The 25,758-nt window shown below is 36.6% G+C and overlaps 1 protein-coding gene across 4 annotated transcripts in view; it reads right to left on the bottom strand.

The window, feature by feature from the left end:
• Positions 1-25,758, bottom strand: part of PBX3 (PBX homeobox 3) — a 249,237-nt gene that overhangs the window by 165,680 nt on the left and 57,799 nt on the right. Inside the window, exon 1 of one of the 4 annotated variants that reach the window (XM_018055781.1) lies at positions 6,675-6,885. The exons of the other annotated variants lie outside the window; for them this stretch is intronic. The gene's annotated coding sequence lies outside the window, so the exon portion shown is untranslated. Of the gene's footprint in view, positions 1-6,674; positions 6,886-25,758 lie in introns of those variants that run through there. 4 annotated transcript variants of the gene reach the window in all.

Genomic DNA, 25,758 nt, shown 5'->3' with positions numbered 1-25,758 from the left:
GGGGTTTTCATTATTTGCAACCCACACACATAGGCTGACAGTGGTAGGAGGGATGACTGAAAGCCAGCAAGTCTTAGTACTGATTAGAAGGTTAAGAGACTAAGTAACTTTAGACTTGGTAAAACAAAAATATATGCTGATACTCATTAAAATAATAGAATGTGAAACTCTTTAAGTTTGTATATGGAAAAGAATAAAGCAAACCCAGTCAATTTAAAGAGTCATGTGATTAGGCTATACCTGTAATGTTTTACTCCTTTAAAAAATCTGAAGCAAATATGACTACATGTATCACTTTGATGAAGCTGAGTGTGGGACATGGCTGTTCATTTCATTACTAATTTTTTTATGCTTTCAATAGATCATAAAACATATCTAACTTTAAATGGTCAATTGAGAAGCTACTGGACAGGACTTCTCTAGCAAACCTACGATATGGATCTCACATTTATCATCTGAACGATTTAACCACCAGCTATGCAAGAGTCTTAAAAACTCAACATTCAGAAAAGCTTAGATCATGGCATCCAGTCCCATCACTTCATGGCAAATAGATAGGGAAACAATGGAAACAGTGACAGACTTTATTTTCTTGGGCTCCAAAATCACTGCAGATGGTGACTGCAGCCATGAAATTAAGAGATGGTTGCTCCTTGGAAGAGAAGCTATGACCAACCTAGATAGAATATTAAAAGCAGAGACATTACCTTCCCAACAAAGGCCCATCTAGTCAAAGCTATGGTTTTTCCAGTAGTCATGTATGGATGTGAGAGTTGGACCATAAAGAAAACAAAGCACCGAAGAATTGATGCTTTTGAACTGTGGTGTTGGAGAAGACTCTTGAGAGTCCCTTGGACTGCAAGGAGATCAAACCAGTCAATCCTAAAGGAAATAAACCCTGAATATTCACTGGAAGGACTGATGCTAAAGCTGAAGCTCCAATACTTTGGCCACCTGATACAAAAAGCCGACTCATTAGAAAAGACCCTGATGCTGGGAAAGATTGAGGGCAGGAGGAGAAGGGAATGACAAGAGGATGACATGGTTGGATGGCATCACCAACTCAATGGACATAAGTCTGAGCAAGCTCCAGGAGCTGGCGATGGACAGGGAAGCCTCGTGTGCTACAGGCCATGCGGTCACCAAGAGTCAGACACAACTGAGGGACTGAAGTGAACTAAAATGAAGCAAGAGTCTACGGAGTCAATAAAGAGGTGGAGGCAATGCTAGCTAGTTTAAGTAGAAGAGGGATTAAGGAAAGATATGGAGCTTACAGAATTCCCAAGAGGGCCTGATGCCTATGTAAACTGCAACAACACCACCCAAATCCTCATTCATGACTGCTACTAGGCAGCAGATCCATGGCTCACATCTTGGGAGCCGAGGATTCTGCCATGTTACACCCTCCACCATTTGCTACTCATGAAGGCCAGTCTCTGTGCCAGAACTCCCTTCATTAGGAACAGATTCCACACTGCTCCATGTTCTTCACACTTTTCTCTCTGAAACTCAAGTAATTGCATCTGACTGGGTGAGTCTGAATCACATGCCTGAGCCCTGGCTATTGCAAAGACAAAGAAACTATCTTCTGGCTTGGGAATACAGACCCAAAAGTAGGATTTCCCCCATATAGGACAGCCATTCAAAATGCTGAGTAACTACATATTTTTTAAAAATCCAAAAAGTCCCCTATAGTCTAAGATCACTGAAAATTGGCCTAAGAGGTCTACTTAACACAAGAAAACACTTAGGCATAGTCAGGATGAAGATCACAGACCTCACAGGTTCAGAAGGTTACATTTATGGTTTACTGGACAGTATAAAGGGCTACTTACCCCTCTCCTCCACCATCTCACACACACACAGACACACACACACACACAGACACACACACGATGCATGTTATCTACTCATCCCTGCCCATCACCTTAAAGTTACATCATAAAATACACTCTTTGAACAAATTGTCTTTTAAAGTATAAATCCCTTGAGAACTGTAAAACATTAACCTAACATCAGTCAATAGTAAGTTAGTATAGAGTACTCACCTCTCAGAGACAAACACTAAAAAAGTAGAAAGCTTTATAAAAGCAAAGAGAAGGAAGTCATGATTAGGGGATGCATATGATTATCAAAACAAGTATTACAACGGAACTGACTGTATTTTTTATAATTCTTCTTTCACAAAGTAACCAAGTTTTTTGTCCATTTCTCTATATAGTTGTCTTTTTTCTTAGAAAAAATGAAGGAATTCTTTATACATATATACACATACACAGATATATATATCCTAATATTAATTACAATGATCTACATTGCAGTATCTTTTCCTACCCTGAGGCTTATACTTTCGTTTTCTTTATGGTTTACATTCTTCATTTTAATGTAACTGATTTGATCTTTTTCTTTTAGATGTGATTTTTGTGTTATGTTTAAAAGAGATCTTTCCCTACTCTGAGGTCACAGATAAAACTATATTTGCCTTTTTCCTTGGTTTTTAATTGAGGTGGTAATTCTTGTCTTCAAGAATATGAAGAACTTAGATTATCCTCAGAAGTACAGTTGCATTATAGAACCAAACAGCTACATAGAAAATAGCTAGGACCACAGGACTTTTCCCCCCCAAAACAAATCAGTATCAAGATGAAAAATAATATAAAAAAAACTTATCAAATGTCAGTCTGTACCACATCCTCCCATCCAAAAAATAAAATTTTAATGAAGTGCCTCTCAAGAGTAAAATAATTATAATCAATCTGCAGTTGTGAACTACCTACTTACTAAAATTTACTTGTAACCCCAAAATCAATCATCAGGTTCGTCAGCAGTCATTTGCAGATATGAATATGTGCAGAGTGGAGAAAACTTTGAGATGCCAGATGTGCATGTTCTCAGCTGAGGTTGAACAGGGCAATGTTCTGTCTTTTTGTTTCAGCAAGAGTCCTTTTTGTAGTTTACTTACTGCCATGTTTTCACATTTTTTTGCTTTTTGTTGGTGATTTCATTATTTTAAAAGACCCCCAACCAAAGTCTTAAAATGCTGAATAGTGTTCCTAAGTAGGAGAACAATGTGAGGAGCTTTACAGAGGAAATATGTGTATCAGAAAAGTTTAGGGCTTCCCTGGTAGCTCAGTGATAAAGAATCCACCTGTCAATTCAAGAGACATGGGTTCTATGCCTTATCTGGGAAGATTCCACACACCGCGGAGCAACTAAGCCTACGTGCCTATGCTCTAGAGCCTGGGAGCCGCATCTGCTGAGCCCACATGCCGCAACTACTGAAGCCCATGCACCCTAGACTCAATGCTCCGCAACAAGAGAAGCCCACAGACCACAACGAGAGAGTAGCCTCCGCTTGGTGTAACTAGAGAAAAGCCCACACAACAACAAAGAACCAGCACAGCCATAAATAAATAAATAAAATTATTTTTTTTAATTTTATTTAGGCAAGAGTCATAGTCCTGTTGGCCATGAGTTCAATATTAGTGAATTGACAATACATATTAAATAGGGGTTTTTAAACAGAACCTGGGTCTCCTGCATGGTAAACCGTCTGTCTACAATGCGGGAGACCCGGGTTCAATCCCTGGGTTGGGAAGATCCCCTGGAGAAGGAAATGGCAATCCACTCCAGGACAGAGGAGCCTGGTAGGCTACAGTCCATGGGGTCGCAAAGAGTCGGACATGACTGAGCGACTTCACTTTCACTTTAAACAGAAATACACATACAACAAAGTTATGTACTGATGGAATGAAAAAGGTATGACCAGAGATTCACAGGAATCTAACCCTATATTTTCCTTAGGAGCAATGGTTCAGAATTCACTAATTCAGTGTTCAAGGAAACGTTATGGAACATAACTTTCATGAACAATGAAAATGGATTGTAACTTTAAAGTTTCAGAAAGTAACTTAGGATTCTTAGGATCTTAGGATCCTAACTACTTAGGATTCTGTCAAGCAACAGCTGTTAGATTTTCCACTGGAAAAATGTTATAATGGTAGACTATCAAAACAAGGCTTGAAAGTAAATATTGTATGATTTATCACCATTCAGAATCTCCCATTTTGTCTTGAAGGTCAGGAAAGTATTTTATCTATATCTGTACTTTATCTAGACTTGATCCGTAAGTAGACTTTATTTACATACCCAGAAATGAGATTTAATAACTCAATGTATAAAACACTAATATATAAAGCAGAACAGAAATGTATTAATTATTTTTAAAAAGAAATGTCTCTCTTAACATACTAATATTTCATACTTGGGGAGCTTCATTCTATCATAGTATCAAGATACTTGAGATATCAAATTAATAATAAAAAACTCAACTGATAAGCACAGAACTAGATAGTATTGAAGGATATTTAATAATGAAAATGGTCTGATGAACTATCCCTGCCCTACAATAAAACACATTTCTAATAATAATAATCTAGCTTATTTATTAAGAACTAATTAGATACTGATAAATTAATTTGATCATATAAGCCTCACAACAACCCTAAGGTAGGTAACACACTGTTAAACAGTTTAGACTAGGAACTTGAGTTAAGAGAGGTTTAAGAATCTTACTAAAAGTCATGCCTTTAGAACTCTTCACAGGCTTCCCACCGTTCTTTGGAATAATATTCAAATTTTTCACTAGGCCCCGAAGCCCCTGTGTGATCATGCTCCTATTCATCTCCCAACCTCACTACCACCATTCTTCCCTCCTCACACATTATGCTCCAGTCACCCATGCGTCCATTCTGTTCCTCAAATACAGTAAATCCTTTCCCACACTCAGGCCTATGCATGTGTTGGTCCTTATTCCTAGAATGCTTTTCTCCTGGCTCTTTTGAACCCTGCTCATTCTAACTATCCCAGTCTCAGTCAAATGATACCACTTCAAAAATATCTTCTTTGAATAATCTATCTAAAGTGGTCTCATCTAATATCTCTTTTATCATTCCATTCATTTCATGCATAGCACCTCATACAATCATTCATTTACTTTGATTTTGTCTATTTCCCCAGAAGTGTGCAAAAGCTCAGTTAAGAAGCAGACTATCTGATTTATAGGCTTCCCTGATGGCTCAGCTGATAAAGAATCCACCTGCAGTGCAGTAGACTCCAGTTCAATTCCTGGGTCGGGAAGATCCCCTGGAGAAGGGATAGGCTACCCACTCCAGTGTTCTTGGGCTTCCCTTGTGACTCAGCTGGTAAAGAATCCACCTGCAACGTGGGAGACCTGGGTTCGATCCCTGGGTTGGGAAGATCCCCTTGGAGAAGGGAAAGGCTATCCATTCCAGTATTCTTGCCTGGAGAATCCCATGGACTGTATAGTCCATAGGGTCGCAAAGAGTCGGACATGACTGAGCAACTTTCATTTTTACTAACTGATTTATTTATTGCTAGCACAGTGCCTGGCACACAAATTGGTATCAAGATTTTCTCAAATAAGTAACTAGAATGAATCATCACTTAGCAGAAGAGATTCAAAGATTAAACGGAGGGCTTTCCTGGTGGTTCAGTGGTAAGAATCGACCTGCCAGTGCAGGGGACACAGGTTCAATCCCCAGTCTAGGAAGATCCTACATGCCGAGGAGAAACTAAGCCCGTGTGCCACAACTACTGAGCCTGTGCTCTAGAGCCCAAGAACTGCAACTACTGAGTCCACCTGCTGCAACTTCATGTGCAAATTCATGTTCCTATTTTGAAGGCTGACCAATAATTTTTTTCCTTTTACTGTAAAAAACATTGGTGGAAAAACTGATGAAATTTGAATAAGGCCTACAGATTAGATAAAAAATATTATACCACTGTTAATTTCCTGATTTTAATAGTGATATTATAGTTATAAAAGAGTATCTTTGTCTTTAGAAAACACACACTGAGGTTTTCAGTGTCAACAGAGCATCACATCACAACTTACATACAGTTCAGAAGAAAACATTCTGATTAAGCATATTCATTTACATCTCTGTCCTTTAGTGTATTTTATATATGTGTATAGATACACAGATAGAAAGGGAGGAAGAGAGAAAACAAAACTTAAAAAAAAAAGAAGGGTATGTGAGCTCAAAAGAAGTCATCTGGAAGAACACATGCCTGCTATAAGGGAAAATGCTCTTTATATTTTCAAATATAAAGAGATGGAATATAAGAAAACATATTATACAATAACATACATCACTAATTTTATTATAAGGAGAGAAATTTCTGCAACAAACCTTTATCAGGAATAGCAGTTTGTCTTATGTTTGTAATTTTTATGGTCTTTTGTTGACAGTAGAGAAAACTATCGTAAGAAATAAATCAATACTCAACTAAATATATCAACACAACTAAACAAATCAGTTTAGAGATCATTTTCAAAGGAAATTCTTTTACTTGGTTATTCTCAAAACTGCATTTTAAAAAAGGAGGCAGGATAAACAACAGGTCCCACTGTATAGCACAGGGAACTATATTCAATATTCTATAATAAACCATAATGGAAAGGAATATGTATATATATGCATATACATGTATATGTGTGACGGAATCATTTTGCTGAACAGCAGAAATTAACACAACATTGTAAATCAACTATACTTCAATAAAATACATTTCAGAAAAAAAAATTAAATTTAAATAAGGAAGCTGAGTTGTAGGCAGGAAAAACAGAACGATTTGAAAATTCTTCTTACGCTAGAATAAAGTGCTGTATCTCGTGTAGACAGATACACCAACGGAATTTTGCTGACTGAAGACACAGCAGCCTAATTCAGCAGCCTGAAGCCTGGAAAAAATGTTGGAAGGATGCAAACAGAGAGGTACTTTAAAATAGAAACACATTCAAAGTATTTTATCGTTCATATTAATCTAACATCAATATATGCAAAATTTATTTTAGCTAGCTCAAAAGGAAATAGAAGGATCTGTGTAAATTTAATTCAACAAATATTCACTGAATGCTTATATTAATTCCTGGTGCTCAGATTAGTGTTTCTGCTAAAACCTTTAAATGAAAGAAAGGATAAAACTTATGTGCTGAAATGATTATTATTAGTAAACATCCCATGAAACTAGAAAAAAATATTTCCCCAGGAGAGAATCATTCTCCAATAGCAGCAGCCATTTCAACCAGTTTGTTTCACAGAGGCACTGGGGTGGTGCTGGTTAACAGACTTGTGTTTAGAATAGCAGATATATCGGCTTCTAGAGTTTTCCATGTAGTAAGTTACTAAATCGGTATACAAATACCAATGTGTTTTACTGGCATAATTAACTTCTAGAATATATTATTAATACTTCAGTTTATAAGAATATACATTAAAGAATTGCTTTCTGGATCAACATTACAATACAAGACTTGTCAAGAATTTCTTAGCAGAATATATACCACCAAAGGGTTCACCTAAATAACTACTTATACCCTACTTCATTCCATGAGGAACTGGAGATATTAACAGGAACCTGTAAACAGCTTAATTTAGCTTTTTCTCATTATCTACATGTCCAAGCTCTTTTATTGGTATCACCCCTTATTTATCTTTTCAATATAAATTTCTGTGATGCTTCTTCGAAGTGGAATAGATCTATCAGTAAACATCACTGAGTCCACTGTTAAAACAGAAACCAAATACCATATTGTTAAGATCTGGTGGTCTATTATTACAGCTTTAACCTCAAATATCTTGCAGCATTTAGTACTATAATTATTATTACTGTTGCAACAGTAATTGGAGCTAACAATGACAATAATAATAAATATCACTGAAACAGTGGAATTACATGATTTGTGAAGCTTTGCCTTCCAAGAAGGAATCAAGAAAAATAAACTGAATGTATACATCCCAGAAAATAAAGTGATAAACATTAAACAAAATTGAATGTAATGAGTATAATTCTCCATGATTTAAAAAGTTGTTAAAACTCACTTCTATGGGTCAAAGATGTTATAAACACATAGAAAATTACTACTAATTTCTAGCTCATGACACTTTTATCCTATCCTATCCACTTGATTATATATGCCTTTAAAAATGGAGACTTATCTGCTAACACTCAGCCTACCCTACATGTATGCATTTAATTATATCCATGCCCAGGAAAAGAAAGTCTTGCCTACCCTATAACGCTTCAAGATGACTCAGTAACGAAAACAGATTGCAGGTAGTGAAACAATATTTTAGAGGGGGAAAATGTTCACAATTAGTAATGTGAACATTACAAGCCCTTCCTAAGGCAGAACAACTCCTTTATTTTTTAAATTAATGTTCCTTCTGGTCATCTACATTTTGTATCATGATCTAAAATGTATTGTCTTAATATGAAAAAAAAAACAAAGAAATAATCCAAACATGTAAGCTGGGGCCAAAAGGTGATTTAATATCAGGATGGAGATGTGTAGTATCAGATAAACAACTGGAAATACCTTAGGAAATAAAAAATCTAAATGTAACTACATTAAGTATTTTTAGGAATGGAAATAAAACCTTAGAAGAGTAAAGTGAGTTCTAATAGTCATTCTTTTTTTCTGACTGTACCACAAAGATTGTGGGATCTAAGTTTCCCAACAAGGGATCCAATCCATATCCCCTACAGTGGAATGACAGAGTCCTAACTACTGGACCACCACTAGTCCCCCCAATCATCATTTTTTAAAGTTACCACTAAAGCATTACAAACGTATATCTTATTTATAATAACCTAGTTAAACAATTTGGGTTTTTTTTTTTTCCCCTTAAGATGGCAGTTAATTTCATTAGAAAGGAACAAAAACCTATTTGTTGAGTTATATCCAAACATGACTCTTAAGAATCCATTAACTGCCACAGCTGCCATGGTAAATTCATATGTATTGCCAGGAACACATAAAGTCATGATATAGAGAACATTAGAAAATGAAGAAAATGTATTAAAGTTTCTGTTTTTGTGGAGCTAATTTTTTCATCTCTTCCATCCCTTCATACCCTTTACCCTCAAGAAGTTTCCAGAACCCAAAGAAATTTATTTGGGAAATATCTGTTGAAAAACAAATCAAATATAAATGGCTGCCACACTATTCTGAAGGTTTTTGTTTTGTTTTATTTTTGTTTGTTTTGAAAGAAATGGGGAAATAGGAATAAGAAAAGGGAAAGATACAAAGTGCTAACTTTAATACCAAGGGGATGGTTGGGGGAGCAAGAAGTTAGTGTAATTTATAAGTGGTATCAATTCTGGCTTAGAATATAAATTTCACTAATGAAGACTTTGAGAACTTGTGTATAATTACAGACAAATGTATTAACAATCTTCTGAAACTCCATGGGAGTAAAAGACCCATCAGTGTATTTCATAATCCTAGATTTAAACAGCTTTTCTAACAAGCTGTCTGGGTAATTACTAAGCTATCTAAGAATTACTGTGAACTTTGTACCTTTTTAGTTCACTGACAGATGACTATTTGTTATTAGCTCAAATAATAATAATGTATTAAAATGCTTGTTTAATATACAGAAACATATGTTTGCATTTAGACTACAATGAACTTTGTTCCCCAGAAGTATATTGTGAAAAGTCACACAGAAATCTGTGAATCAGCAGCAGGGCCAACAAAAGTGAAATTAGCTGCTATTTCTCTTCAAGTGTGTGATAAATAAAGCTACCTAATGCCTGGATGTGTGTTTTGGAAGAACATTTCTTGATTCTACAGAAAAAAATTGTTGCCATTTTTATCTTAATGCTTTGTTTGTGATCTCTTACATACCTACAGCTGGAAAAGAAAGCCTATTAAATTCTCCTTAAGAACTCCTGATCTTTGCAAATGTGGTTAAGTGTGCTGATCTGATTTTCTAAAAATTAAATAACTCACCTTGAGTAGAGGTAAAGTAACTAACAAACCAAACGAGCTATCAACAAATTTTAAAGGAGGACATTCTGGAAACTAGAGCAACTTTAATCAGAGAAAAGTTCAACCAGAAGGAATTCTTGTGTCTTTGGTGTGTCATTTAGAGCATGTAACTAATTCCAGCAGGTAAAGGAGATCTTGTTAAAAAAAATTTATTGATTAAATAATTTAGATGTTACTGGAAACTTCTGACTCATTTCAAAACTCTACATTTTACTCTAAGCCCTTAAAGTAGAATCCAGCCTCTTTAATGTGTTGGTTATTTAATTTCAAGGCTTATTTTATGAATTTTTCTTTTTACATTAAATATTAATATCTCATAACATTTTTCTTAGTCACTATATTATTGTAATTCTATTAATTACAATAGAATTAATTAATATGAGCAGAAATAAGAGGCAAATGAATGGCTGTTAGCATAATGGTAATAGGAGGTTTTCAACTAAGAATTATTTGGGGGTTGGTTACTGTATTAATTAGGTAATCTCTGTCATCTGTAAACAACACTCAGTGTAAACACACTAAATCTAAACTTTTAAATATAGTAAACCTAAATATAAGAATGTACTGGTGCAAGCTAGAAATTGTACATAAAATAACTATGCAATTCTCTTTAAACATAGCCTTTCACAGCACTACACACAATTAAGAACTTAACTAATGCTTTCTGGTGTTGGTTAATCAACAAAATCTCTTTGGAATAGATGGACTCAAGTTATGATTTAAAGAAGGAAATAACAGGCAGATAGGAAGAAAACTATTCCCTATATATTAGACCTTACAGCCTCCCAACCACCAACAATATATCTCTTTTCTTAGCCATAGGATACCCACTCACAAGTCTTTACAACATTCATGGTGGTGGTAAGGAACAATTTAATACAGCAGCCCACCCCACAGAAAATTTCCACTCAACTTTAAAGGCTTGTCATATCTGTCCCATCAATTGGTGAGAAGAGATGAAAATGGATTCTCAAGAGCAATAGGCTTAATGCACTACCCCTGAGGTAGTAAACCACCCCACTTAGTGTAAATAGTTTTGAAACCTGGTGATATAAGTATAAGATCCATTTCTCATCTGTAAAAGCAAAGGCTAAAGCATATTAACTGCTATGGCTTCAAACCATCAGTAAAGCTAACACACCAGGAGAAAAAGGTGAAGTTCCACTATTGGTTGCTCTGGATTCTAACCCTGGGCAGGGAAACGAATATGTGCCAAGTCCAGCTGCCAATTTTAATTTGAGTTATTCCCACACTAACCATATTTTCACTATATATTACTAACTATATAACCACAAGTAAAAGAAAATGAACATTTAGAACATTACAGAAGCACAAACTGGACTTTACAGCTTAAGAATCAAGGCTGAAATTAAGACAATCCAGAATATGCAAGAAGACTCTCAGTATTTCATATTAAAAACAGTGAAGATGCAAACTTTCAACAGCTGCTCACTATATGTACAAATGCCATGTTTTCATATCTCTCATAACATAAGCTCAAATATAACGCTTAAAAGTGACAGCACTTCAGCAAATCAGTTTTTAATTGCTTTATGACTTCATAAAGGCTTATTTTACATTTTTTAAAGTTTATTTTTTAAATTCTCATTAGCATTAAAAATAGAAATTATATTGTTATTAATGGTCCGTAGTCTCACAGTATCAATGCCAGTGAATAATTCCACTGGGTAAAGCCCTCTGTTAACATACTATGGGATCTGACACATAGGTTTCTTTATGGGAATCATGGTAGTTTACATGCTGTTTGAGTACATGTTAATACAAGGCTCTGAGGACTAAAGGATTTAGTAAAACTGGAATTATTTATTTTACTGGTTAACTTTAGAGCATATGCTTCCATCAGAAAGAATACAATAGCAGTAAAAAGAAATAGCCAAACCTCTTTTCCTAAACTCTAAATCTAAATGTTTTTTCAGCTGCCAAATCATTCTCCATACAGGTCTGAAGATAACACTAGCTAGGTGCTATATGTGAAAATATTACAAATCAGAAGAACACCACCGATATTTTCTCTTTGTTAAGATACTTATCTCTTATTACAACATAATACACCTCAGAACACATTTCAATCCTGCACAGGTTTTTACCTGGGACCATACCAAAAGGGTTTTCATTTACAAGTAACCATCATCTAGAAAATGCTGCTGGAGCACAGGCACAAAGAAGAGAATTATAATGGGGCTTGTACACATAAGGGATATAGCCATAGAAGCAATATTACAAGAGTTCCTTTAGAGTGAGGATGAATCCAGTGGCTGCTGTTTGTACACTACCATTAGTAAGACTGCTCTGCCAGAGGCAGAAAAGTTGGTAAGTGAATGCATCAATACTGAATTCAGTCAGTGTTGCCTTCAAAATGTAATGCCTCATTCAGTGTAAACATTAGGAAGAGGCTAATGGAAGGCTTTTCTAGCCAGCTAGATTGAACACAACATGAGGTCCTCCCTTGGTATTCACAGTGAACAGTGTTTAATTCTGCCTTCTGGTTGCCCAACACTGCTATCTTTAGAATGAGAGGGTGGGAGAGACTCTAGGTTTTGCTTTGTTTTATCAATTTATAGAGCAGCAACAACAACAACAAAATACCCATAGGACCTCTATTTCCTTTTCACAGACCAAACATAACCCTGGCAAAAGGCATAAATGGGTAATTATAATAGCTTAGAGTACTTATCTGTTATTTTATCCTCAGAATCTTCTTTTCTTATAAATTGAAAATGGTGACATAGGGAAAACTAAAATATTATCTTCTCATAGTACTATATAAGCAATCATTCAATAACAGAAACTAAGCAGTAACTAAGTCAGCTTTCCATTTTTTTTTCCTTTTACCTACCTCAGTTCAAGAAAGATTCTTAGTCCTAAAATTTTGTGGTTGCCCAAAGAGGCAATCTGCCCTAGGACTATGCTTCTCCAACTTTAATGTGTATGTGATCACCTGGAATACTTGTTAAAATACAATTTCTGATTCAGTATGTCTGGGGGGTGGGGCATGACAACCTACAGTTCTAAGCTCTCAGGTGATGGCCATCCTACCAGTCCACAGAGCACACTTTTTGAGTAGCAAGTATCTCACAAACACAGGAGTAAAATATATGGTTTTTTTAATCTCCTGCCACTCTAACATTTCCACACTTTAAATTTCCTTTATTCAATTTCTCCAGGCTTTAATTTCCTCATTTGTAAAATGAAGAATTCATATACACAGACTTTGGTAAGAAAGCATTATGGGTGCATGCTAAGTCACTTCAGTTGTGCCCAACTCTGTGCGACTGTATGGACTACAGCCCACCAGGCTCCACAGTCCATGGGATTCTCCAGGCAAGAATACTGGAATGGGTTGTTGTGCCCCCCTCCAGAGGATCCTCCCAACTCAGGGATCGAACCTGCATCTCTTACATCTACCTGCATTGGCAGGTGAGTTCTTCATCACCAGCACCACCTGGAAAGCCCATAAGCGTTATAGTAAAAATTTAAAACCCTATCACACTATGAAGTCAAGTGACAGGTACATGAAAGTCTATTACACTGTTCTCTCTAGTTTGTACATGTTTTATATATTCATAATAGAAAGCTTTTTAAAATGTGATCACAAATTCCCTACAAGAACTGTTTCATTTTTCAAATATTTGTTTTAATATAGTGTCAAATTTTTAAAACTTCATCTAACAGGCACAAAGAAAAGTTTGGTGTTCACTATCTTAATTGTAGTGATGGAATCATAAGTACATACACATCAAAACTTATCAAATTATAATTTTTAAATATACACAGTTTAAGTGAATTACACCTCAATAATTCTTATAAATAAACATAATAAAAAATTTATCTCCTCAATTTTTGTTTATGAAAAACAAAAACAACAGTCTGAAATTCTCAATGATAAACCATTGTTCCCCATCATTGGGAGCTGTAAACTAAGGCTGGCCTTTGAAGTCTTGACATAAAGGATAATACTATAGTGCCCAAGTTACCAGTTTCCAATCAGAAAACTAAGAAACTCCTTAGTTTCAGTGGATCATGCCCATATCCTCACTCACTGGTCACCAGCTATACAGAGCCTACATCTGGCCACCTCCATTCTCATCTTCCTTCATCTCCCCACAATCCTCATCCTAACCATCTCGGAAAATTATCATTCTTCAAATAGTCATACCATGAAGGATCTATTTCATTGTAAATGCTGCTTCCTCTGTCCAAAATGTCCTTCTTACTCTTTTTCTACAATTTAGACTTCTCTTTTTCCTATGTGACAGAGCTCAAAATCAACTTCCTTTGTGAAGCTTTTCCTAACTTCTAGGCAATCATTTGCTCTGTCCTCCTTACTCCTAACTCCAGTGTTCTTTTCATACCTCTAGAATTCTTCATAAAATAGTCTACAAAATCAATCATGGTGCTCTGCCAATATATATTTATTTAACATATATATAATGTACATGTACTACTCTTATTAGCTAGTATCTTATGCAATGGTGTACAATTAAGGTGAGGTTTATTGTTTCAACAGTGGTAAATTATAAAGTACATAAAAATTTTAAAGATTATAATTAAATTATAAAATCACCTCTGTGCTTTTAATATTCTCACTGACTTCCCATCAAACATTATAGACCATAGCTAATTTCTCCTCATGCACAGCTAACAGCTAGAACCAAGAGTAGAAGTACCTGTCCTCCCATCTTCTTAACCCACTTGCATCATTCCTCTTACATCAGTCCACGTGTTTCCTTGCAGATCTTTCTTAGATAATGCATCCATATCACCAGCATTTCACTAAGTTAGCTCTAAGTAACATAAACATACAAATACTCCCAACCAGTAACACAAGCTGGCAAGACACCAAAACAAACCTGGAACTCCCATTACTTCTCCCCAGTAACAAATATTTTAAAGTAACAAAGAAGCCTGTAACACAAACCACCATGCCACTTCCTATGTTAAACATTAGTAAAGTTAAAATCTTATTTTTAGGAAAGTATACATTAGAACAGCCACCTCAGGAAGAGATTTCATAGCATCTTTACTAAAGTTGACGATGTATGCCCTATGAACCAGTTTGGTAGGCAGCCTCTTAAGAAGGCCTCACAGGATCCCACCTCCTGTTATTCGTGATGGAATTCTAAGATTAGAATACAAATAAACTGTGGCTTCCGCTTTAGATTCCCTCTCTCATTCACTCTGCTGGAAGCCAGCTGCCACTCAGCTGTAAGCTGCCCTATGCTGGCCATGTAGAGAGATGTCTCTGTCCAACAGTCAGTGAGGACCTGAGGCCTGCCATCAGCCATGTGAGTGAGCAAGGAAGGAGATCTTCCCCCGGGGAAGCCTTGAGATGGCTGGAGATCTGCTGCCACCTGATTCTAATCTTGGCGGAGATTCTAACCCTGCTGTACCCAGTTAAGCTTTGCCTAGATGCTTAACACAGAGAAACTGTGAGATGATAAATATTTGCTGTTTTAAGCTGCTAAGTTGTGAGTTGACTGTTTGTGCAACAACTGATAACAGCTCAAAAAGATGTGGAAGGAACATTTATAACAGCACTTAAAGATAAGAAAAAATAGGGCAATTTAAGCACTCAACAGCAGGAAAATTAAGAAAGAATAGTCATACAATGGAAAACTATGCAGCAGGAAAAATAAATGAATTTGAACTAAATGAATCTGTGCCAAAAAATTTTTAAATCAATGTTGGATGGGAAAAAAGCATATCACAGAAAGACAAGAACAGTATGAAACAATTTTATAAGGTTCAAAATATGCAACATAAAAAAAAATTGTGAATGAAGAACACCAAATTCAGTGTGGGCAGGAAGGAGAAAAGAGAAAGGGAGTGGGATTAGAGAAGAATACATAGTAAGCTTCCAACTGCATTTGTAATATCTTATCTCTTAAAATAAATGCTATGTATATGGGTGTTGTATGTTATCTAACCTTTTCATATTGTCTGAAATATTTTGCATGAAAAAACTATAAAGAAAGTAAATACAGTGAAAAGGATACCCTTAAGTAGACGTTTTGATGGTTTCTGGACCATAACAATGGATTTGGGGATATGTCCCACATGAGACCACTACTCTGCTTTGACACAACACACTGTATCAGTGATCTATTTAGATGATTGTCTTGCCCCTTGGCTGTAAGGAACTCCAAGGTCAATAAAAAGCATCCAGTAAATGTTTGCAGAATAAATTAATGGTATGAAAAATGCTTATATGGGTTTCACTGTCCTAACTTAATAACTGCTTATTTCCAAATAAACTGACCATAGCTTTATCTCCATAGGAAACAACTATTTATCTAAGAAAAATTAACTTGGCAAAGCTGCACCCACTGTTGTTCATTACCTAATATTAATAATTGTCCACATTCATTAAAAATGTTGGCGCAAAGCTCAATCTTCCTCTCCATCCCAAATCATGCTATTAGGCTGGCTTCAAGGAGAACATAAAAAATCCAACCAACATCTCAACATTACAGTTCTTTGACCACCTTAAAAATCAATAACCTTAAGCTCCATTTCACTTTGACTCATCAACTCCTAAGGCCACGTCCTAGACTTTATCATTCATCACCTGGAACTGCTTGATCTATGAAGTTAAATTCAAATGCCTCACTCTAGACCACAGTCTCTTACTCTGCCAGCCTCCTCAGTCCCTTTCTCCCACTCCACCCATTACTACATCTGAGTCAATCTGAGCCTCAAATCCCTCTGCTTTAACTCTCTTACCTATCACAATGGATTATAAAGCTGAATATTTTAACTATTCTTACAACAGAGCCCCATAATCCACTTCCCCACATCCTTTTCTCCCATCTGCCAAGAAAAAAACCCAAGTATATACTAGTGTTACAATCTATGTTTACTTTGTATCACCTTTTAATTATCATCCATCTCATTTCTCACTTCCTCTTTTCATTCAAATGTCACCTTTATATTGAAACAACGATAAGGTTACCTTGTTTCAGGTTTGTCTGCTCATCATTCTCTTTTGCAACTTTACCTTCTTAGCTTTCACTCAACCACAAACCCCTGGGTTTCCTTGTACCTTGTAACCATGAGTTCTCTGCCTCCATCCCCTGAACCCTCTCTGATTATCTTAACCATTCATGTATTTTCCATAATACTTATTGTTCAGTCCTTTAAGTCATGTCCGATTCTTTGTAACCCCATGGACTGCAGTATGCCAGGCTTCCCTGTCCTTTACTATCTCCCCATGTTTGCTCAAATTCAAGTCCATTGAGTCAGTGATGCCATCCAACCATCTCATCCTCTGTCACTCCCTTCTCCCAATTCCTATCTCTAGCTCAGGTCTCCTCCCTAAGAAAGAAAGATGCAAACTCTTGTATCTAACTGCCTGTAGAACATGTAACAGGACCTTCCCAAAGGTACCACAAGTTCAACATGCTCAAAACTCAACTGTCAGAATCAAATTTTTCAGAACTCTAAAACAGTCAAGAGTTTACAGCAAACAAGCAAGCACTAAATGTAAAAAAAAAAAAAAAAAAATCCAGGTAACTTTAAAACTGTAGAAAACTTCACTGCACTTTACTTTTCCTTGTCCTGTCTCCAAACCTGGCTCAGAGTTGGTCTCAGAGATAGCAGTTTGTGATCCTAGCACAGGACAATGGTCCCCTGGTTCTGGAGAAAGCAGAGATCTTAATCTCAGAGAACTGGGGGGGTTTTGACCTGTCTAGAATCTGCCTGCAATATGGGAGACCTGGGTTCGACCTCTGAGTTGGGAAGATCCCCTGGAGAAGGGAAAGGCTACCCACTCCAGTATTCTGGCCTAGAGAATTCCATGGACTGTATAGTCCATGGGGTTGCAAGGAGGTTGACACGACTGAGCGACCAACTTTCACTCACTCACATGCTGCCTGAAGGACTGATGCAAGGTGCTTATCTCTTTCATCTAACTCTTGGTGCAAAAAGAGACATTCCTTTTAAAACAAACAAACAAAGGTGAGAAAAAAAGAGGGGGAGATAAAAACAAAGAACCCTTCTGCCTGCAGGGGCAAAAGATGATAGCTAAAACAAACAATAGCAATAGAGCACTGAAAACCTGGGAGAAAAGGCAGGGGAGAGCACTTCGTGAAAAATTAGGGCATTCAAAAGCACCACACACACTAGAATTCAGAGGTCATGTGAATGCTAAGGGCAAGACATGTGCTTTCATGTGTCTAAGAATACCTAAGTTTTCACCTCTGGTTGATCTCTAATCTTAGCACAAGCAGTGAGTAAAGACTAAGGCATAACTGCAAACAGCCTAGCTAACAGATGAAGGAGTCCCCCAAATCGGAGACAGTTAGCAAGTACTGGGAAATTCTTTTCTCCTCCTCCTCTGCTTCCTCTTCCTGCTTTTTTGGGGGGCTCTTGGCATTAAAGAATATTTCTATCAAAACACTAGCTGAGGAAATCCCCTGGTGTTCCAGTGGTTAGGGCTCTGTGCATTCACTGCATGGGACACAGGTTTGATTCTTAGGGAATTCCACCTGCCATGCAGTACATCAAAATAGGAAAACAAAACACCAGCTAAACACAAACTAAAGGAGATTTCAGAGAACATAAATGACAAATATGGACTTTACAAAAAGAGTTTGTGGAAATCCCTATACAGACAAGAGTCATAGTCCACAGCAAGCAAAAATTACTCTCCTTGAGGAAAAAGAAGCTTATGATTTCCAGAGACACTACTTCAACTGATTCAAAATGTTCAATTTTCAACAACAACAAAAATATCACAAAGCAATCAAAGAAACAAGAAAGTAGGTCTATCCTTTGGGGTCAGCCTGCCCTCACACCTCAGGGGTGTACTATCCTTTGGGGGAAAAAAAAAAAAACAAGAAAGTATGGTCCATTCCAGAAGAAATTTACAACATTGTGCCTGAGGAAGCATAGATATTGAACATACTAAACCAAGGTTTTAAATAAACTGTCTTAAATATACTTGAGGAGCTAAAGGAAATTATGGATGAAAAGCCAAAAGAAAACAGGAGAATAATGTCAAAGCAAACAGAAACTGTCAATAGAGATAAAAATTATAAAAGGAACTAAGCAGAAACTTTGAGGCTGAAAAATACAATAACCAAAATGAAAAATTCACTCAAAGGTTTCAATAGCACATTTGAGCAGATATAAGAATCACAGAACTTAAAGATAGTCAATTGAAATTATCCAGTTTGAAGAGAAGAAAATGAAAAGAGCCTAAGAGACCTGTGAGATACCATCAAGTATATCAACATAGATATAATGGGGGTCCTGAAAAGAGGAGAGTCAGAAAGGAGCAGAATGAATATTTGAAGAAATAATGGCCAAAAACTTCCTTTCACAGTTTGATAAAAGACATAAAGCTACACACTGAACAAGTTCAATAAGATCCAAGAAATATAAACACCAAGACATTCTCACTGTGCCACATTATCATCAAACAGCTGGAAGACAAACAGAATCCCGAAAATAGCAAAAAGAAGCAAGCAACTCATTTGTACAGAAAATCTTCTATAACATTAACAGCCAAATTTTCATCGGAACCCATGAAGGCTAGCTAGAAGGCAGTTGCATAATATATGTAAAGTACTAAGTGGGGGGGGGAGGGGGGGTTGGAGGGGTGGGTAATGCCAACTAAGAATTCTGTATGTAGGAAAATTATCCATCAAAGATGAAAAAGAAATTAAGACATTCCAAGGCAATGGAGGGAGCTCACTGTGAGTAGCCCTGCCCTTTAAGAAATGCTAAAGGAAAAAAAAGAAGACAAAAAGAAAGAAAAGAAAAAAAAAAGCTAAAGGAACGCTTTCAGGCTGAAACAAAACTCAAAGCCATATGAAGAAACAAGGAATTTCAGTAACGGTAATTACGTAAATATAAAAACCAATGTTGCTGTACTTTGGTTTGTAACTCCTCTTTGTGCTTCCCACATGACTGACAAGACAAATACCTTTTAAAGTAATTAACCTCCAATTAAAATAAATAAATTTATATTAAAAAATTATAATTGAAGGCAAGAGGAGAAGGGGGTAGCAGAGGATGAGATGGTTAGAAAACATCACTGGCTCAATGGACATGAATATGAGCAAACTCCTAGAGATAGAGAATGACAGAGAAATCAGGTGTGCTACAGTTCATGGTGTTGAAAGAGTCAGATAAGACTTAGTGACTCAACAACAAAAAATTTTAATGAGCACAAAATGTATAAAGATATAATTTATCACAATAACAACATAAAAGATGAAGATAGGAATTATATAGAAGTAGACTTTTCTATGTTACTGAAGCTAAGTAGACATCAATTTAAACCAGTGTTATAAAGTTAATATTAATTGCAATCCCTATGGTAATTACTAAGAAAATATCTAAAAATATATACACAAAAGGAAATGAGAAGAGAGTCAAATGGTATGTGACAAAAAAAAATCAATTAAACACAAAAGAGGTAATGGAACGAGAAATAAAAATGTACAAGACATACTTAGGAAAACAGTATACTAAAACTTGCAAGATAGAGCAAAAGCAGGACTCAAAGGGAATGTATCTGTAAATGCCTACATCAAAAAAGAAGAAAGATCAAGTCAATAAACCAACTTCATTCCTTAGGGAACTAGAAAATGAACAAATGAAATCCAATGCTAGCAGAAAGAGGATATAATAAAGACTAGAGTGAAGATTTTTAAAAGAAAGAACAGAAAAATAATAGAATCAATGAAACTAAACTTTAGTTATTTGAAAAGATCAACAAAGTTGGCAAAATCTAGGTAGCCTAAAACCAAGATGAAAATAACTAAAACCATGAAAGTAGGGACATCAATCAGTACTAACCTTACATTAATATTTTTAAATTATCGTACACCAAGAAACCAGACTACCTAGAAAAAAATGGACAAATTACTTAAAATATATAAATTACCTATCTATCCTTATAAATAGAAAATCTGAACATATCTGTAACAAGTACAGAAATTGAATAAGCAATCAAAAAATCTTCAAACAAAGAAAAGGCCAGGACTAGGTGGCTTCACTGATCAATTCTACCAAACGTTTAATATTAATATCAGTCCTTCTCAAATTCTTCCCAAAAACAGAAGAGGAGGGAATGTTTTTAACTCATTCTTTAAGGCAAGTATTATTGTGATATCAAAGTTACCACAAGAAAAGAATAGTACAAAGCAATATCCCTTATAAATGTAGATGGTAAAGTAATCAACAAAATAGTAGCAAACCAAACCCAAGACCATTTTGAAAGGATTATACACCATGCACAGAGGGATTTATCCCAGGAATGCAAGACTGGTTCAATATACAAAATTAATGTAATATATCACATATACAGAGTGGTTAAAAAAAATTACCTCAACTGATAGGCAAAAAGCATCTGACAAAACACAGTGTACTCTCATAATGAAAACACTCAAAAAACTAGGAATAGAAAGAAACTTTCTCAACATAATAAAGGTCATTTATGAAAAATCCACAACTAACATTTCATGATAAAAGACTGAAAGCTTTCCCTCTAAGATCAAGAACAAGAAAAGGATGTCCATTTTCACTATGCTGTTGATCATTGTGCTGGAAGTTCTAGCCAGGTCAGTGAGGCAATAAATTTCTTAAAATATACAAATAAATAGCACCTAATTGAAAAAGAAGAATCAAAACTATCTCTACTATCATATGACATGACCTTGCGGTACAGAAAAGTCCAGAGAAGCCACCAAAAAAAAACTACTAGCCAATAAATAGATTCAGAAAAATCACAGGGTACAAGTCAACACATAAAAAAGAAACTGTTTCTATACACCAGCAATGAACAATCCATATATGAGATTAATAAAACAATTTCACTTACAATAGCATCCAAAATAATAAAATACCTAGTAATAATTTTAACCACGGAGGTGAAAGACTGGTACACTGAAAACTACAAAATACTGCTAAAAGAAATTAAAGACATAAATAAATGGAAAGACATCGCATTCTCCCAGATTGGAAGACATAACATTGTTAAGATGGCAATACTATACAGAGTAATTCAATGCAATCCCTATCATAATTTTTGGCAGAAAGAAAAAAGTCAATCCTCACATTAACATGGAATTTCAAAGGGTCCTGAATAGTCAAAACAATCCTGAAGAGGATGAATAAAGTTAAAGAACTATCACTTTCTGAATTCAAAACTTATTACAAAGCGTAGATGCCCAATATGCTACTGGAGATCAGTGGAGAAATAACTCCAGAAAGAATGAAGAGACGGAGCCAAAGCAAAAACACCACCCAGTTGTGGGTATGACTGTGATAGAAGCAAGGGTGATAGAAGCAAGGTCCGATGCTGTAAAGAGCAATATTGCATAGGAACCTGGAATGTTAGGTCCATGAATTAGAAGTAGTTAAACAAGAGATGGCAAGAGTGAACGTTGACATTCTACGAATCAACGAACTAAAATGGACTGGAATGTGTGAATTTAACTCAGATGACCATTATATCTACTGTGGGCAGGAATATATTCCTGGGGGCAGGAATCCCTTAGAAGAAATGGAGTAGCCATCATGATCAACAAAAGAGTCCAAAATGCAGTACTTGGATGCAGTCTCAAAACTGACAGAATGATCTCTGTTTGTTTCCAGGGTAACTATTCAATATCACAGTAATGCAAGTCTATGCCTCAACCAGTAATGCTGAAGAAGCTGAAGTTGAACGGTTCTATGAAGACCTACAAGACCTTTTAGAACTAACACCCCAAAAAGATGTCCTTTTCATTATAGGGGACCGGAATGCAAAAGTAGGAAGCCAAGAAACACCTAGAGTAACAGGCAAATTTGGCCTTGGAGTACAGATGCACTGGTCATAGTAAACACCCTCTTCCAACAACACAAGAGAAGATTCTACACATGGACATCACCAGATGGTCAAACCAAAATCAGATTGATTATATTCTTTGCAGCCAAATATGGAGAGGCTCTATACAGTCAGCAAAAACAAGTCCGGGAGCTGACTGTGGCTCAGATCATGAACTCCTTATTGCCAAATTCAGACTTAAATTGAAAGTGAAAGTGAAGTCGCTCAGTCGTGCCCGACTCTTAACGACCCCATGGACAGTAGCCTGCACCAAGCTCCTCTGTCCACGGGATTTTCCAGGCAAGAGTACTGGAGTGGGTTGCCATTTCCTTCTGCAGGGAATCTTCCCGACCCAGGGATCGAATCCAGGTCTCCCACATTGTAGGCAGACGCTTTACCATCTGAACCACCAGGGAAGTCCACTTAAATACAAGAAGTAGAGAAAACCACTAGACCATTCAGGTATAACCTAAATCAAATCCCTTATGATTATACAGAAGAAGTGAGAAATAGATTTAAGGGCCTAGATCTGATAGATAGAGTGCCTGATGAACTATGGACGGAGGTTCATAACATTGTACAGGAGACAGGGATCAAGACCATCCCCATGGAAAAGATATGCAAAAAAGCAAAATGGCTGTCTGGGGAGGCCTTACAAATAGCTGTGAAAAGAAGAGAAGTGAAAAGCAAAGGAGAAAAGGAAAGATATTCCCATCTGAATGCAGAGTTCCAAAGAATAGCAAGAAGAGATAAGGAAGCCTTCTTCAGCGATCAATGCAAAGAAATAGAGGAAAACAACAGAATGGGAAAGACTAGAGATCTCTTCAAGAAAATTAGAGATACCAAGGGAACATTTCATGCAAAGATGGGCTCAGTAAAGGACAGAAATGGTATGGACCTAAAAGAAGCAGAAGATATTAAGAGGTGGCAAGAATACACAGAAGAACTGTACAAAAAAGATCTTCACAACCCAGATAATCATGATGGTGTGATCACTCACCTAAAGCCAGACATCCTGGAATGTGAAGTCAAGTGGGCCTTAGGAAGCATCACTACGAACAAAGCTAGTGGAGGTGATGGAATTCCAGTGGAGCTGTTTCAAATCCTGAAAGATGATGCTGTGAAAGTGCTGTACTCAATATGCCAGCAACTTTGGAAAACTCAGCAGTGGCCACAGGACTGGAAAAGGTCAGTTTTCATTCCAACCCAAAGAAAGGCAATGCCAAAGAATGCTCGAACCACCACACAATTACACTCATCTCACACGCTAGTAAAGTAATGCTCAAAATTCTCCAAGCCAGGCTTTAGCAATACGTGAACTGTGAACTTCCAGATGTTCAAGCTGATTTTAGAAAAGGCAGAGGAACCAGAGATCAAATTGCCAACATCTGCTGGATTATGGAAAAAGCAAGAGAGTTCCAGAAAAACATCTGCTGCTTTACTGACTATGCCAAAGCCTTTGACTGTGTACATCACAATAAACTGTGGAAAAGTCTTCAAGAGATAGGAATACCAGACCACCTGACCTACCTCTTGAGAAACCTGTATGCAGGTCAGGAAGCAACAGTTAGAACCGGACATGGAACAACAGACTGGTTCCAAATAGGAAAAGGAGTACATCAAGGCTGTATATTGTCACCCTGCTTATTTAACTTCTATGCAGAGTACATCATGAGAAACACTGGCCTGGAAGAAACACGAGCTGGAATCAAGATTCCCGGGAGAAATATCAATAACCTCAGATATGCAGATGACATCACCCTTATGGCAGAAAGTGAAGAGGAACTAAAAAGCCTCTTGATGAAAGTGAAAGAAGAGAGTGAAAAAGTTGGCTTAAAGCTCAACATTCAGAAAACAAAGATCATGGCATCTGGTCCCATCACTTCATGGGAATCAGATGGGGAAACAGTGTCAGACTTTATTTTGGGGGGCTCTAAAATCACTGCAGTTGGTGATTGCAGTCATGAAATTAAAAGATGCTTATTCCTTGGAAGAAAAGTTATGACCAAGCTAGACAGCATATTCAAAAGCAGAGACATTACTTTGCCAACAAAGGTCCATCTAGTCAAGGCTATGGTTTTTCCAGTGGTCATGTATGGATGTGAAAGTTGGACTGTGAAGAAAGCTGAGCGCCAAAGAATTGGTGCTTTTGAACTGTGGTGTTGGAGAAGACTCTTGAGAGTCCCTTGGACTACAAGGAGTTCCAACCAGTCCATTCTAAAGGAGATCAGTCCTGGGTATTCTTTGGAAGGACTGATGCTAAAGCTGAAACTCCAGTACTTTGGCCACCTCATGCGAAGAGCTGACTCATTGGAAAAGACTCTAATGCTGGGAGGGATTGGGGCAGAAGGAGGAGGGGACGACAGAGGATGAGATGGCTGGATGGCATCACTGACTTGATGGACGTCAGTCTGAGTGAACTCCGGGAGTTGGTGATGGACAGGGAGGCCTGGCATGCTGCGATTCATGGGGTCGCAAAGAGTCGGACACGACTGAGCGACTGAACTGAACTGAACTGACAGTACTCAAAAGAGTAGAGCAGTAAATAAGGACGGACACACTGACCAATAAAATACATAAATAAACCCATATGTCTACACCCAACTGATTTTCCACAAGGGTGTCAAGACCATTCTAAGGGAAAAAACAGACTCTTCAACAAATAGTGTTAAAGCAATTGGTAGCTATATCCAAAAGAAACACCATATACAAAAAATTAACTCAAATGGATCAATCACCTAAATATAAGCTAAAACTACAAAATTTTTAGAGGAAAATACAGTGGTCCTTATGACCTTGGATACTGCAATGGATTCTCAGATATGACACCAAAAGCAAAAGCAACAATGACCCAAAACAATTGATAAATTAATTTCATCAAACTTAAAAACTTGTGTGCATCAAAGGGCATTTCCAACAATGTGAAATAATCTAGATAATGTACAAAAAACAGTTGCAGGAGAAAATATTTGCAAATCAATATCTGATAAGAGTCTAGTATTCAGAATACTTTTTAATTTATAACTGAACAAGAAACTTACAACTCAACTCAAAAAGT

Source organism: Capra hircus, chromosome 11, assembly GCF_001704415.2.
Source record: "Capra hircus breed San Clemente chromosome 11, ASM170441v1, whole genome shotgun sequence".
NCBI classification, from domain to species: domain Eukaryota; kingdom Metazoa; phylum Chordata; class Mammalia; order Artiodactyla; family Bovidae; genus Capra; species Capra hircus.
This window is presented reverse-complemented; position numbering and strand designations above follow the sequence as displayed.